This window comes from Dendroctonus ponderosae, unplaced genomic scaffold (genome assembly GCF_020466585.1).
Source record: "Dendroctonus ponderosae isolate FM_Combo_2020 unplaced genomic scaffold, Dpon_F_20191213v2 Dpon_F_20191213_7, whole genome shotgun sequence".
NCBI lineage: Eukaryota > Metazoa > Arthropoda > Insecta > Coleoptera > Curculionidae > Dendroctonus > Dendroctonus ponderosae.
In genome coordinates this window covers 11,179,240-11,194,303 of record NW_026018916.1, presented here as the reverse complement: position 1 = coordinate 11,194,303, position 15,064 = coordinate 11,179,240, and positions in this window count along the sequence as shown.

Genomic DNA, 15,064 nt, shown 5'->3' with positions numbered 1-15,064 from the left:
TCCTTATTAAAACAGTGTATCATTTTGCGAGCCAAATCCGATACGAAACTCCTTTCAGATACTCAGCAAAACCGACTTCCTCTAAATTATTCAGACATCTTTTTACACAGCTGCAAAACCTAGAGTTTTAACGGTGATAATTTGTCCCTCCATTTTCGAGAATTACTAGGCAGCCAGCACTGTGCTTTTATTGTTCCTAGCCTTGGTTTATTAGAATGAAATATTAAGAAGCTTTCTAAGTCCTGAATTAAAATGGGGGGGAAAATACAGTGTATTATTTAAATGAAGAAGTGCAATTCGGAATTTGTAAGTTTGGGTATTATGCTTAATTGCCAGCCGTGCGCCGAATAAAATTACATAAAGCACTTGGGTTAATTGCATTAATGTGAACGTGAATGATGATAATTTGGATACGTGAAATAAAACCGTTCCGGCAAAGACAAAGTAACTCGAAGGAATATGAACATTCAAATAATAGTCGAATCTCGATAATGTCGTTTCCTTTTTAGCACGCGCCAACATTCGCAAATCGAGCATTCAGGTTTTGTGAAATGCGACTTTGGTGTTTTATGACTACGCCAAGCGTGGCAGGAAAACCGTTATCACATGAATATTTATGGGTTTCAGCAGGATAGAATATTGCTGATATTCGGAACTGGAAGTTACTGGCAGGATCTTTTAAACCGGGCCTTTTGCCCTCAATGATTCCTATCAGCGGTTACAACTTGCGGTAAATTTTGCTGGTAATTGTTGAAAATTAGCTATTATTTTTCCTGTTAAGACATGGTAGTTTTTTTTCGCTTTAAGAAACGAAATCCCGGAAAATTATTTTTTCAAATAAAAAAAAAGGTATGAACATATGTACAAAAATTCGTTTTGAAAAGATCTTCTTTTATTTATTTACCCTTACTCTTAATCGTACTTAATTTTGCATTCGTCCTTATAAAGCCTCTACGTAGAGAACCCGGACTTCGGCATCATCAAATACTGGGTACATAATTACGGTTTATATGAAATAAGAGATATAAATCTCTCAAAACAAAGCAATAGGACCGGATGCATAATGTACGGGAATATCGGTCCATTTAGCATTATTTCCTAATAGTATTGCATAAAGTTGCAATAAAGCTGGAGAATAAAACTGCAGCTCTCAATAATTTATGGCTGCCTTAAATGGTACTGTGTTTCCTTTAAAACGGCATAAATCTCCCGCCGGTGTATCTTAGTGACTGCTTTGTATTGATTGTGAATATACAGAGGTAGCAGAATGAGCGAATTGCATTTCAGGTCAAATGTTAATTTTAATGTTTAGTAGCAGTAATTTTAGTACTGTTAAATGTACGTACTTTAGAAATGTTCATTTAATTGTACGAATGCGAATGTAAACGCACACGCTTAAAATGTTTTTTTATTTGTGGAAATTAAAATGTTTCATAAAATTAAAAAGTCACATAAATTGCAAACCGGTTCAATAGTTAACAGCAAGCAATTATGAAAATGGAATGTTTGCGTCTTTTTATCTGCAAACTTAAGAGCATGAGTTTGGGTTCGTTTGGATGATTGAATATTAACAAAAATGTCTTAACATTAATCAAATTGAGTTCATAATTGTTAGCAGCGCATTAAGGACGATCGTGTCACTAAATAATAATTTAAGGATAGCGTTAGTCAGTAGGCTATTCTGCTGGTTCACTTTATTGCGTGGTATGGTCTTTGGTTGCACTTATTTAAAAATGGTTTATTACGATGCGAATGGCAAGCATTTTGAATTATAATTGGCTTTCTTTTAATAAAAAATGGGCTAAAATACTTTCTTTCGGAAAGTTCTTACATTTTTTGAAACCGCAGCTGCAGTATCGCTTATGTACTAGCCGCTACTGCAAGATCTGCTTCTTGTTCTTTAAGGAGTATGTTTTTCATATTCATAGTTGTATCAATAGCTTCGTTTTAAAGCGGAAAATCTCATCAAACAAACAGAAAATTTTCTAATTGTATTGCTACCAATAGGAATTCCTAAAGAAGAAAATTTGTTGAAGATGGCTTTCTGTTCCTGCGGTTACAAATAGAGGTTTTCCTTGAAAAAAGCAACAAACGTTTTCCATTGTAGTTCTTCGGTAATCTACTTTCTGTTAAATTAAAACATTTAAAATTAATTTAAAATGAAAAAATGATTTTAAGGACGGTGTTTTTTAACGAGATTTCAAATGTTCAGTTCGTTTTTCACCAAACTCCACTGTAAGCAGGCAGAGCTTTATGTGGAATAATAAGAAAGGTTTGCAAGAGTTATAACAGCACAACGATTAGCAGAAATAATCTAACTTTTATTACATAATATTAAATAAATTGCATAAATATGAACATTAAAGCAAACAAGACAATCTCAAAGGGTGGTCATTTCGCAGCTCTATCGTCCTGATCTCATTTTTGGACGAGACGATTTACGTAAAGTCGATATTTATAATATTTTCTAGCTTCATGTGCCGTTTAGTTTCCGAACTCTCAACATGGTTATTTCGTCTATTCATTGTGCTTTTTGTATGCTCGCTTTTTTAAATTAATGTTTGCCTCGTTGTTTTGTTTGTTCAAGTTATAGAAAGTTGACACGGGTTTTCGTAACATGCTACTTTCTCAACAAAGCATTTTCCATCTGCTTTAGTCAAATTCTGATTTATAGCCGTACCATTTAGTTCTTATAGTTTTTACTATTTAGGCTTTTCTTCTCCGGTATGGTCTTTAAGAATTTTATTTTATTACGTATTTGAAAGCATTCTAATCGAACGTATTCGCCTTTATAGTAAAATGATTGATTTCGTGCAAAATACATGTTGCGGAAAAATTGTAATCTGAGGTATGCACTTTTCTTACAATCTAATTATTATCCTTCTGGGCCATTATTGATTCAGGCCGAATATTGTTAATGCAATTTCCGCTGACATGTTCGAGAATCCCAACTTTCGATAAGCTACGACTCTACGTTCATACATTTTAAATGGGAAAATATTCAACTCGGGCAAACCATGCCCTGCTGAAATATGCAAAATACAAAGACAAGCAGGTCTGCGGCACATTATTTCGCTACGAAAGTTGCATAATGCCGAAATAAATCGTCTTGTATGGTAAAACAGAATTGCAACTTCCTTTAATTTACGATCGATTAAATATGTATTAGGGCTTTCATTAAAACGAAACGAATTTCTTATACTAAAGCCGCTTTGCTTTCGTTTCCTGTTTCAAACCGACGGGTTATTAGTTGGGAGTTTCGCATATTTAAACATGTTTTTGCAAAGTACTATTTTTAATTCGGGTCAATACTTTGATGTAAACTGTCTTACATAAAGTAGAATCGAAAAATACATGGAATCTAACTAAGCTGGTAAAGTGCATAATGAAACTTATGATTGATTATCAGAAGGCAGTAAAAGCATGTTAATATGGAGGTAATTAACTCGTGCTTTGAAAAAATTAAATAAAAAATGTTCGATATACTTATACGATTAAAATTAAACTTAGCAATGTGAAGAGCTCTGATCATACTAAAAAAACTTTCGAAAAGTTCTGATAATAAATTTATAAAATAAGTTTTAATACTGAAATAAAAAACGCACAGCTAAGTACGCAAAAAAACGTTTAAGAGGCAGAGAGAGAGATTTTAAGTTTTTATAGTATAAAAAGTTTTATTTTTTATGTTACAAGTTCTACTTATTTGAGTTCTATAATTATCCTGACGTTTTTTCACATATTGACCGACTTTTGTTCCGTTTAATTGTACAAATCCCTGTATTTGTTAAAACTTATGCAATTGTATTCAAATTTAGAGAGGGTGAATCTTCTCATTTCACTGATCGATAAACGTGTATTACCATTTTTTGCTATCAATTAAATATTCATCAGTTTAAATTTGGAGATATCAGATTCAATGCAGACTGACTAAGCGTCAGTCTTAATTAATCATTGCCAGAATTCTAGTTCCTGATGACTGAAATTTGTAGGAATGGCTATTATAAATTGTGATTAATATAAAAATTATCAGAAAATGGGCGTATGTGAAAGATACAATTTTCAATATATGTCCAACAATCACGTAATATACTTTTTTCGTAGCATGATAATATCAAATTGCTTCATCTTTCATTACGAAAAAAATTATAATTTTTTGGATGGCTGGCCCGGAAATTTCATGACGAATAATTTCGGAGCGGTACTGATTAGATTAGCGCTAATAATTGTTCATTAAAAGAGCATTTGAATTGAAAATAAAATGTTGCATTATCTTTGACAAAGTAGTTTGAAGAGAGAAATGGCATATTTTGTATAATAAAAAACCAAATTAGAGCATAAATATTGTCTTAAAATTAATTCAGAAATCAAAATTGGAGTTATGATTCTTAGTGAAACACGCTATATTTGGGGTCGTATTTACGCCACCTATAAATAGTGGGGTTGTTTTTTACAACGTTTTAAAATTTAATAAAATTCCTCTCATTCCAGAATTACTGGCACAAAGTGATGTATTACCAAATCTGACCGCGTTAATTTACGCTTTCGGTACGTTTCCAATGTCGTAAATTATAGAGATCAAATAAATTAAATTGCTTCGAAAACTTTCGGTAGCACTATGTTTTATTGAGGTGTCGAAAATTGCAGCGTATCATAAATTCTAGTAACGACCGTTTATTAAATTGCCGAAATATGGGTGCCATTTACATTCTATACAAACATTTTTCCATCTAGGTAACTGTTACTAATTGCGGTTGAAGTCACATGTGTTTTTACAGTTATTATAATAGTAAATATGGACAATAATCCGCACATATAACTAGACGCTAAGTGTGCTAATGTTTCGTGTTGATTACAAATTATTAATATGCCCTTAGCGATGCCAGTTAGAACATTTCGACGTAGCATGCATGCATTTCCACTTTGTGCTGAATACATTGTATATTTGCATGTTGTTTTTGGTAAAAAATTGTTTGTGATTTTGTCATTTGCAAATTATTTGAACATGCTTTGCTTCGAAATATCTTGAAGGGATGCACATTTTCTTCTGGAAGGAATCCAATTCCCAAGCATTTGAAAATTTTATCCTCAGTTTTTGTCAGACTTTCAAGTGTTAATAAAACTTAAAACTTAAAAAAAAGTGGGAAATTATTAGTTGGTATGCACCTGACTTAAGAGGGTTTTAACTAAAATTTGTAAGTAAAAAATAGCTTGGAATACTGGAATTTAATCAAAGCTTTTGTAAATCTTAATCTATTGGATCTCTCTCGGGTCTCTCGGTTTTTTCACAACTCTTATAAAATTTTAGGCAGTTGAACACATCATTATACTTTTTCTATATAAGTATGTTGCTTAGAAAGATTGTTCCCATATTTGTTGGAAATGTTCGACAATTGGGCGACATTTCTGCTCTTTACCCAATTATGTAAAAGCGCCACGCAAATGCCACTTGGCAAGTTCACTAGGTATTTGCATACGTTTCCGCACCGGTATTGTAATTCAACGGGAGGCTGTTGCAATACGTAATAAAATTGCGTATTTCGAACTCAAATGTATTTTTCAAATTTGTCATTAATTGGGTAAAAGTGGGAAATTGCGACCTTAACTACGCTTTAGTAGTGGTGCTTAGGATTTGAAATTTAGAAATGCAGCTTTTCTGATGACTATTAGTTAATTTTTGATTGGTTTTTCAATCCCAGTTCATCACCCACCACCATTTGCTTTTAAAATGTAGTCTCCTTTAATCCCCATATACATGGATTATGAATTAGCTGCAATTTTTTTACAAGATTTTAACAAGATCCTCCAAGAATTCCACAATCGCTGTTTAGAAAGTAAGTTTTCTACAAAATCATCTGTATAAACAAGGAAACTTTAAAATTTGAGCTCTTGTTTCCGTTTTGCGGTCCAGTCATTGATTTTGATTGCTTCCAGAAACGCTTCTCAAGTTTTTATCAATCTCCACTAGGACTAAAAATTAAAACACTAGGAGAAATAATTAATAGTTTCCATCTGAAGTCGTTTATGAAAAGTTCCGCTCATTTTTTATAGCATTAAAAACAACATTTTAATAAATCTTCTTTGCTCATTAATTCACGAAACTGATCGAAACATTTTGTACATGAAACTAGCAGGTTAATATGTTATTAGCAAACTAAATTTGATGACTATTTAGCTGCATTCAACATATGATTTTTGTTAAGGTTTTCAGTCTCTGCAAAATTGAGCTCGATTATCTCTTGGTCATAGTAAAGCGAATATTTCAGGTTGTTTCACATCCAACATCGATCATTTACTGTTATAAATTACCATTTTATTAAGCGATAAACAAAGAACAACTCTGAAGTTACAGCAATGATGAGAGCCGTGAAAAATATATATATTTTGGAAATTGATCAAGTAAAGCTGCTTTTAGCCATGAACTTTCAAACTTTCCGCCAGGTTGTGTCAAACATGAGTTGGTATTGCATGGCCTTTGCAATTTTTGCCACCTACGATAATTTATTGGCTATTATTAGTGAAAGTTTGCATTTTTTTCAATTATAGTTGTGTGAAGTCAAGTAACTTCTTCCAAAATCAATATCCAGTTGTTTCCATAATTTTTACAATTTACAACAAAACAGATTATAATATTTTACACACGTGTATTCATAATATCTTAACTTAACGTGCATGATTGTTTAATTAAATAGCAGATAGACAATTGTCGCGACTAAAAGAGCAATCATTGAGAATTAATTCTAATTAGAACGTATAATGGTAGGATAGTCGTAAGGGAATATATTTTGTTAAGCAGGGCATTATTTCAAGACCGCGTAGGAAAATTGCCATGTTCAATATCCTGGTAAAGCGCTTAAAGTTACGCATCGGTACTCTTTGCTAATGGGGAGAGGTGATACTCATCTAAACCTATCGAGAAAATCGGGTTGAAAATATTTAGACATTATATGTTTTCCAATTATAGAATTTCGCTTTGGAAAATAAATCAACAGAAATTTTTTAAAGTGTAAATTATCATTGGAAATAAACTGATTTTTTGTTGTGATCAGAATTGATATCGCGCGATATCTGATGAAGATAGCAAATAAATTGATGAGGGGCTTGCAGAACCGAAACAAATGAAAAAAAAACAGAAATTAAAATCTAAATGTATTCCACTTACAAGTGATACAGTATTTTTTGTAAAAAGTATGCTTTTAATTTTGAACTTCTTTGATTATAGGAGTACTTTGCTGTGATGTCTTTCCGCATTTACGCAAATATTTTTTTTTTATTGAGTTGCCGTTTGTTTTTGCCTTTATAAGATTCCAAAGTTTTTGAGTCAATAGAACTTTTTAGAAATATGTGAAGCAGTCTTTATAGACTTTTGTGAAGTAATTTTGGGACTTTTTATATACATGTATACTCTCCTGCTTAAAGCTGGAAACGATTAGTTTGAGACCTTGTTTTTCACGTTCTCGTCGTTGTGCATTTTTTTGGAGAAACCGTTTGCCAGCTCCTCATTGTATGGGCACAACTTTTACATTCGAAATTATATTAATTCGTGTAATTATTCCGACAATTTTTCAATTTTCTTGCCATTTCAGTCCTTGGTTCATGTCAAAAATATTAGATATCAAACCTATTTATATAGTAATTCTTAGTATAAAGGTAGTAAATTTCAAGAAGACTTTTGACATTTTTTTGATGAAAAACCACATAATTTGAAATTTATTTTAGATAAGAGCGGTTATGCGTTCTACAGTTATTTCTGAAACAGCCTCTATTTTACGTTAGAAAGAATCAATCAAACGGTTACCGATAAGCAAAACTTAAATTGAATTATCTACAAAGTCGATTTTAGACTGTAAAATTCGGTTTTAAACTTTATCTCTTTGATATAATTATTACGGATTAAAATACCTACTTTATTCCTCGAATTAAATTGCGGAAAAATGCTTGCTTCAATTGATTCAATTATTAAAGCAAAATTTTGGAAATTCAATTTAAATCTTATTTAGTCAAATTGAAATAATTTTGAAATCTTCGGTTCCGGAATTAAGTAACATTAGGATAATAAAATGAGACCCATACACTAAAAGTAACCCCATTATATTGCTTGCGAAAATCTTTTATTATCCGAATCTGAATTTACGAGCAAAGTTGAGATGTAAATTTCGTTTTTATATGCTCATTTTGCGCACTTCATTCCGTGGTATGAAAAATAAGTGGGATTTAAAAAGATGGGCTTGTGGACTGTTTTTATATACCTGATTTAAAACGCACAGAGGAACGTATCTACGTGATGTAAAGAAAAATAACACAAATAAACCAGCTGGGACCTATAATTTTCCAACTTCGTTTGGGAAGTATAAAAAAAATCTAAAATGTTTATATTTTTGTTCGAAAACGACTTGTGAGGATTCCTTGTAAATATTTCCTCGCTTTTACTAAAATCACCTATTTTATTCTATTGGATCTAGATTTCGCAGTTCATGTCCGCATTGCATGCTTTGCAAATAGATCGACTCCGATTTATTTATTAACGAATAAATAATGTTATACATTTTCCTATAAAAAATCATTTTCAGTACTTTCTTTAAATTATTGTTGTTTCATCCTTTTTTCAATTTTTTGTCAATTTTTCATCAACTTTAGCTTAGTTGATGACTTGTTTTATAACCATTTTAACGCTCGTTTTGCCGGCTCACTGCGTTTCGTTCGATATGAAGAAAGAAATTAATTTAATTACTAAAGCAAAGGTTGGAAAATGTTCGCTAAAAAGAAAATTCCGCGTTAAGCTTCCTCATTAATTCTAAAGTGTTTAGTGCAGTCATCCGGTTCGATATCCTATTAGCACCCTTACATACGCATCGATATCTCTGCATGAAAATGCGGAGGCGTTAGATTCAAGCTGGAGCATCCAAATGATGGCAATAACTTTTTCTCCCTCGGGTTTGAAAAGGTCGCATATTATGTTAAATATCAGGAACAAGTGTAAACGAAAAGGCTGGACCAATAAATTGGCTCAAATTGGGGGAAGTTAATTAATGAACAGTCATAACAATGTACAACCACTTTGGATTTATACATTTTATGTTCGACAATTACTGCTAGCTTTTCCCAAAAATTGAGGTGAACAAAAATTTAATCCTTTCTTCAGCCATAAATAAAATAAGTTGAAATTCGTTTAATTCAAAATGTATTCAGAAGTATTTCATAATTTCACTCTGAATTCGAAACATTTTTTGTTTTAATTTGCCTCTTGTCCCCGAATATAACAAACAAAAAGTCATTAAACATTTTACACAATTTCAAATCGATAGGAAAACAAATCTATTAATGTCTATATAATGATCAACATCTGAAGAAGAAAACTGGGAAATGCGATTTAAATATTAAGCAAGTACGTAAAATATCGACGTTGAGCTGATCCAAATACGGGAGGACAGATACAAAAATAAACGATATCCATGCAATCGGCACGAGAAAGTGCTTTACGGAAGTATTTTTCATTTCTCACTGTCTTTTAAAGTAGCGAGCAATCGGAGCTCAACTGCAAATGTTCCATTTTCCTGGGCTTTCTGGGAATTTATGCCTCAGGGGTTTAATTTAATTCGCCTCTATTATCGGTGCAGAATCATATAATGAGTTTACCTGTAGTTGTTCATATCAAAATTGACTGGATTTCTGTTTGGTTACAATGTCACCAATCTATATCCTAATACAAGGTGGTTCAAGAAGCGCGATTTTGAGCGCTAGTTAAAATACTTTAAAGAACTTTGTGCCTTGTCCCACACAAAAAATTGTCCTAATAAGTGAAAACTGTTTCTTTTGTTTCCAGTGTAACCAACCAAAAGTCCAAAGAAATTATGAAAACTCTCTAATTTCTTCGTTCAATCGTGTATATTTGGTAGGCAGAGGTTTCAAACTATATCGGTTCGTATCGATGGCTTGATTGGGTGGTTGGCTTGATTCGGTGTTCGGTAAGTTCTACAAATTTTTCTTGCTTAAAATGAAAGTCTAGTTAGACTAAAATAAGATGGAAAATGAAAGCACACGTTGGACCGTAAACACGCACATACGAGTTACATGCTTGACTTGCATAGATTATTGATAAAATTAATTAATAACATCTTCTTGGAATCGATGACTTTTTGAGCCATGAAGTTGCAGAATACTTTGAGCGTTAAAACTGTAGTCTTTAGCGGCTTCTCACTAATTTTCTATGAGGTTCAAGTCGGGTAATCGCACAGGCCAATTTAAAACTCGAATATAATTTGTGGCCAGTGGTTCAAAAGTGTGTTTCTGACTACTAGTGTGCTGAAAAAGGAAAAGCAGGCTTAACTACAATTATCCTACTGTGAAAGAAAGAAAGTAAAGCGATTGACTTAAAAAAAAAGTGTCTTTAAATTCACCTAAGCATTATCACCTCAAAACAGTTTATTGAACGAGTCTTCGAAATATCATCAGGCTAATGGATCTGTAGATTGTAAATAAGACTCGTTCAACGACGTTGTTCTGATGTTTATAGCTGGTTTTCTTGTTTGTTGAATACCATCTATTTTTTAAGCTCAAATGGTTGCTCTTATTTTGCTCTATGCAACATAACAGAATTACAAAGTGATACTGATTACCATCAAGTATAAATTGACTGAGCTTTAAAATTCTAGACTTACTTTTTAATTCGTTTAAATAAAACGTAATAAATCTAAAAAAAGTTCAGCATAATCGCTTAAAATGTTTGGTTGCGCTGTGAATCTTAGATAAACAATCTTGACAAATAGGGAATTATATCTATACATGTGTGCGATATCCACATGGGCTTAACCGCACTGGAAAGCAATATATGGTATAAGTTAGCAAACACACACAATATATTAAAAGGGATGCAAAGCTAAACACCTCAGGGTTGAAGGCTGGCGCCCTGGGAAATTATGTTGATAGTGTTTGTCGGCAAACCTGGGGGTGTATTTTATTTGGCGCACGTTAAATGGCGATTCATCTAATTAGGGTGGCTGGTCTTTCTCTGAATTATTTTCACTACAAATTTGTTTAATTTTATTAGCCGTATTTTTCAAAATTTATACTTTTACTCAGAGGTTACCGATGTTTATAAAGCTTCTATCTGCAAGATTTAAAAGTGCTCGCTTTAAGAAGGCAACAATCTAGGGCTCTAAAGGTTTACTGATTTCTGCTAATACTTACAGTTATAATTAGATTGGAATATGTAACTTACAAACTACAGAACAATTGTCGAATATGATGAGACAACTTAGTCCAACATTCAATAAAAGAGAGTCCAATTTAGTCTATGCGATTAAAAATCGCACGTTCACGTTTTTTGCAATTGACTGTGCAGTAATAAAGCCTGAGAAAAGTTAGATGAGTCCCTGTAGAGGAATTTATGCCGCGCGATAAATGTGCACGTTTTTATAATAAATTCGAGAGCAGATGCACTACGCCATTTCCGGAAAAAGTTCAAACATTAAAATAACTTTTGAACTGTAAACAAGTGAATAACCAAGTTCAGGTGTTCGAAATTGGGTTTCTTGGCAAACCAAAATTGAAATGGTGATTTTCCATTCCATTCACACCAGAAACTCGTGTTCGATTTAAATTCTAGGTAGAGATATTGGCAAGGTATTGCTTCCGCAATGACAGTGAATCAAGATGCTTCTACATGTGGGCAATATGGATTATATAAGGAATTCTAATGGTTACGGATTGTAACGATTGTACAGTGTAGAGGTAGTAATTTAGGAGATAATCATTGTGCGATTATAAACCTTGAATCGGAAACGAACTTTTAAAACGCTTAGGAAAGAACAGGCTTGGCAGTAAGTTTGAGTGATATTTATTTTGCGAGATAGTAATGTCTTTAATGTAGCTCTAAAGTGTGAAAAATTTGAAATGTTGTTAGAATCTGAATAGAACAGACAAATTTATTTTTCGGAACATGTTTTCTTATGCTTGCACAAACCGGTTAAAAAGGCGGGAACCAATTTTTGAAGTTGCTATATTGATGAGTGATTTGTTGATCACTTTTGACCAATTAGTTTTGTTCCATCCAGATCTATTTTTTTTGATACTGGATGTTTTCATATGTGTTCGATATTTTACAAATTGAAGCCCGCATCAATCCGCAGAAAGGAATTAACCATCCAGATAAACCAGCAACAAAATCGTTTTCACTGTATATTACAGCAGATGTTCTTTGAATTTAACTCCCATTTATGGCTACCTTTAGCGTAAATACTGGATGTCGAATGTTCGGAATGATGATAGATGCTCTTCGAACACGAAACGATGGAGTAACTCGGATCTGGACCGAACGGTAATGCAGAACCACTTAGGAATGACTGATGAATGGGATATGCGATGCAGTTGGCCCTGGGGGATATCAATGGGAAGAATGAAAAGTTGCCTGACATAACAGGTTTATTTAACCAATGATTTATATCGATTGTTTTGGAATGTGGAGCACAGAGCAAAGAGATTTTCTATCCCAAGTACAAAATTAATATATAGCATAAAACCCGCAAGTTGATGTCCACCTCAGGGATTTTTCAAAGTAGAATTGTATTATTAGTGTGGCGCAAATTGGCTGCAATGAAGAGTGAAACATTTACTAGACACTATAGCAAACTTAACATGGCAAGAGGAAGCGGAAGCAGTGAAATCTCCAGGGCCTATGAATTATTCGCAAAATGTATCAAATAACTGGAAAATATGGAAGCAAACACTTTGATACTTTTGAGAGCATCAGACGCTGAAAAGAAATGCAATCAGCTAAGATTTATCTCTAATGATAGATGAAGGTTTGGACAAAATACACCTTTTTAACCTCTACATTAAGCTTAAAAATCCATTTTCTTTGGTTTATTTTACTTTCAAATTTATCAAGGATAGGAAGACAATTTAGTTTGCGCGAGTTTCACAGTGATTGTATCTCAATGGTTTGAGTATTTTAATAAAAAATTCGTAAACGGATACTAAATCCTAGAAAGTTACTGCAAAGCTTTAAAATTCAAATGTATCCACAATTATAATTTAAAGAAATTTAAAAAATTGAAGGTAATATTTGACTGACAGTCTAGCAATGTTTAATTAAATGTGTTTTTGCATGTGGTCAATTCATTCAAGTTTGAGATATGTTCTTATGCTACAATTAATTTAGAAAACGCACTAAATAATTATGAGGTCCAAACCCAGCGTCGAAGTGTGAGTTCAAGAAGTTGTAACAAAATGAAAAATGCCCTTTTCTATTCAAAATCATAAGACCATTTAATAAATGGCTGCATTTGAAAAAAACTATCAAAACGCTTTTGATTAACTGTGCTAAGGACATTCGTTTTCAGGAATTCGATACAGCGAATTATTGTATTTATTTACGTTTTACACGTAACAAGCAAACTCCACCAATTATTATTTAATGCATCACAGAACATTAGATGAATATAAAATAAGTACCTACATTTTTACACTCACATTTCTGGAAATTTATTTTCAGAATTTAGCAACACAACTGTGAAAGATGGCACCATACAAAATTTGTGAATAAAAAAAATATATTTCCTAGAATAGTTTGTACAGTAATTGAAAATAATCCGGAATTGTTAGCTAATATTGATGACATTTTACTTAAAGAGGCAGCGGAATGATGAATATATTAAGAATTGAAATAAAGTTTGGATGTGTATTTAAAGGCGACTTAATTTTAAAAACAAACCTAATTAAAAGCTGATTAGAATGAAGGAAAGTAAATTTATCCTAAAAAATAACAAATCAGAAAAGTTCTAACGGGATTAAAAGTTAACTAAAGTCATAATTCAAAAAAAACTACATTTCGAGACATTTAGGGCACACGTCGCGTTTCTTCAATAAAACTTAATTATTTTCGGGTTCTGGGAATCCATTTTGAAAAAATGCAATCATAATTAAACAATGAATGTAGTTTAGTTGGAGCACAATTTCGTAATATGGTTTACACCGAAATAATCTCAGGTAGTATTCGGAACTTTCATTAATGTTTTGTATCTTGTTAGGATGTTGCTCCTGGAGCCTTTGTTGGCAAATTTACTATTCAGTTTTCATTACTTAGAGGTGTATCATTTCCAGGATTCCCGAACACGAGAAGAGTTAAGAGTTATTCCAAAATGAGATTTAGAAAAAAAATAATAATTTTTAAATTATTAATCAGTATGTTCATGTTATTACCTTTTAAAAATGCTGTTTCTTACGATTTGATTTAAAGAAGCTGGTCTAAAAATTATTTCTGATTTCATAATTTTTTGAATTTGGCAAAACATTAAAGTTATCTGTAAGGGGTTTTAAGAATAATCTGTTTTAAGACAAAATTCTCGTCATGGGTTGAAAAACACCAGCAATAACCCTGAAAAGCTGCCTGGCAGAGCAACTAGAAAATATTGGCTGAAACTCATGCATTATTCAGAGATGCGTAAAATATGAATTTTTGCACTTTCGGGGAACATTTGCTGCTTTGGGAGACATTTCTAGAGAAATTTTAATGGCTTTGTGCTTGTAGGCGTATAAATAATCTACTATAAAATCGTTTAATCAACCACAATAGTTTGAGAATATTAGTGGCTAAAAATAACAAATTTTTCAACAAGTTTTTGTTGAATTTCGAACACGTACTTCTATTTGTTTGAGGATCTTGCCTAGGTGAATTTTCTTATATGGCGAGTCTAATATACAGCGTGTCCCAAAAGTAATGGTACAAAACAAAATGGTGGATTCCTGGGGTGAAAATATGATGATTTAACACAACCCACCTTAGTCCGAAGGTTGACGGTTGCCGACATACAAGGCGTCAAAGTTACATTTTAATTTCAGTTTTTCGTTATTCTACTTTGAACAACAGAGTTGCATATTTTAACGAAATTTGGTATACAGGGGTTTGTGAGCATAAGAAATCCAAGTCTGTCATCAGATTTTGATCAACTTTAGCCTCAAAAATATGTATGCCTTTGCCCTGTAATTGTAGATTGAGTTCATTTAAAAAAGCAAAAATATCCGAAAGGTATGCTGTCAAGCACATCCAAGAAACATCGTTAAGTCGTTC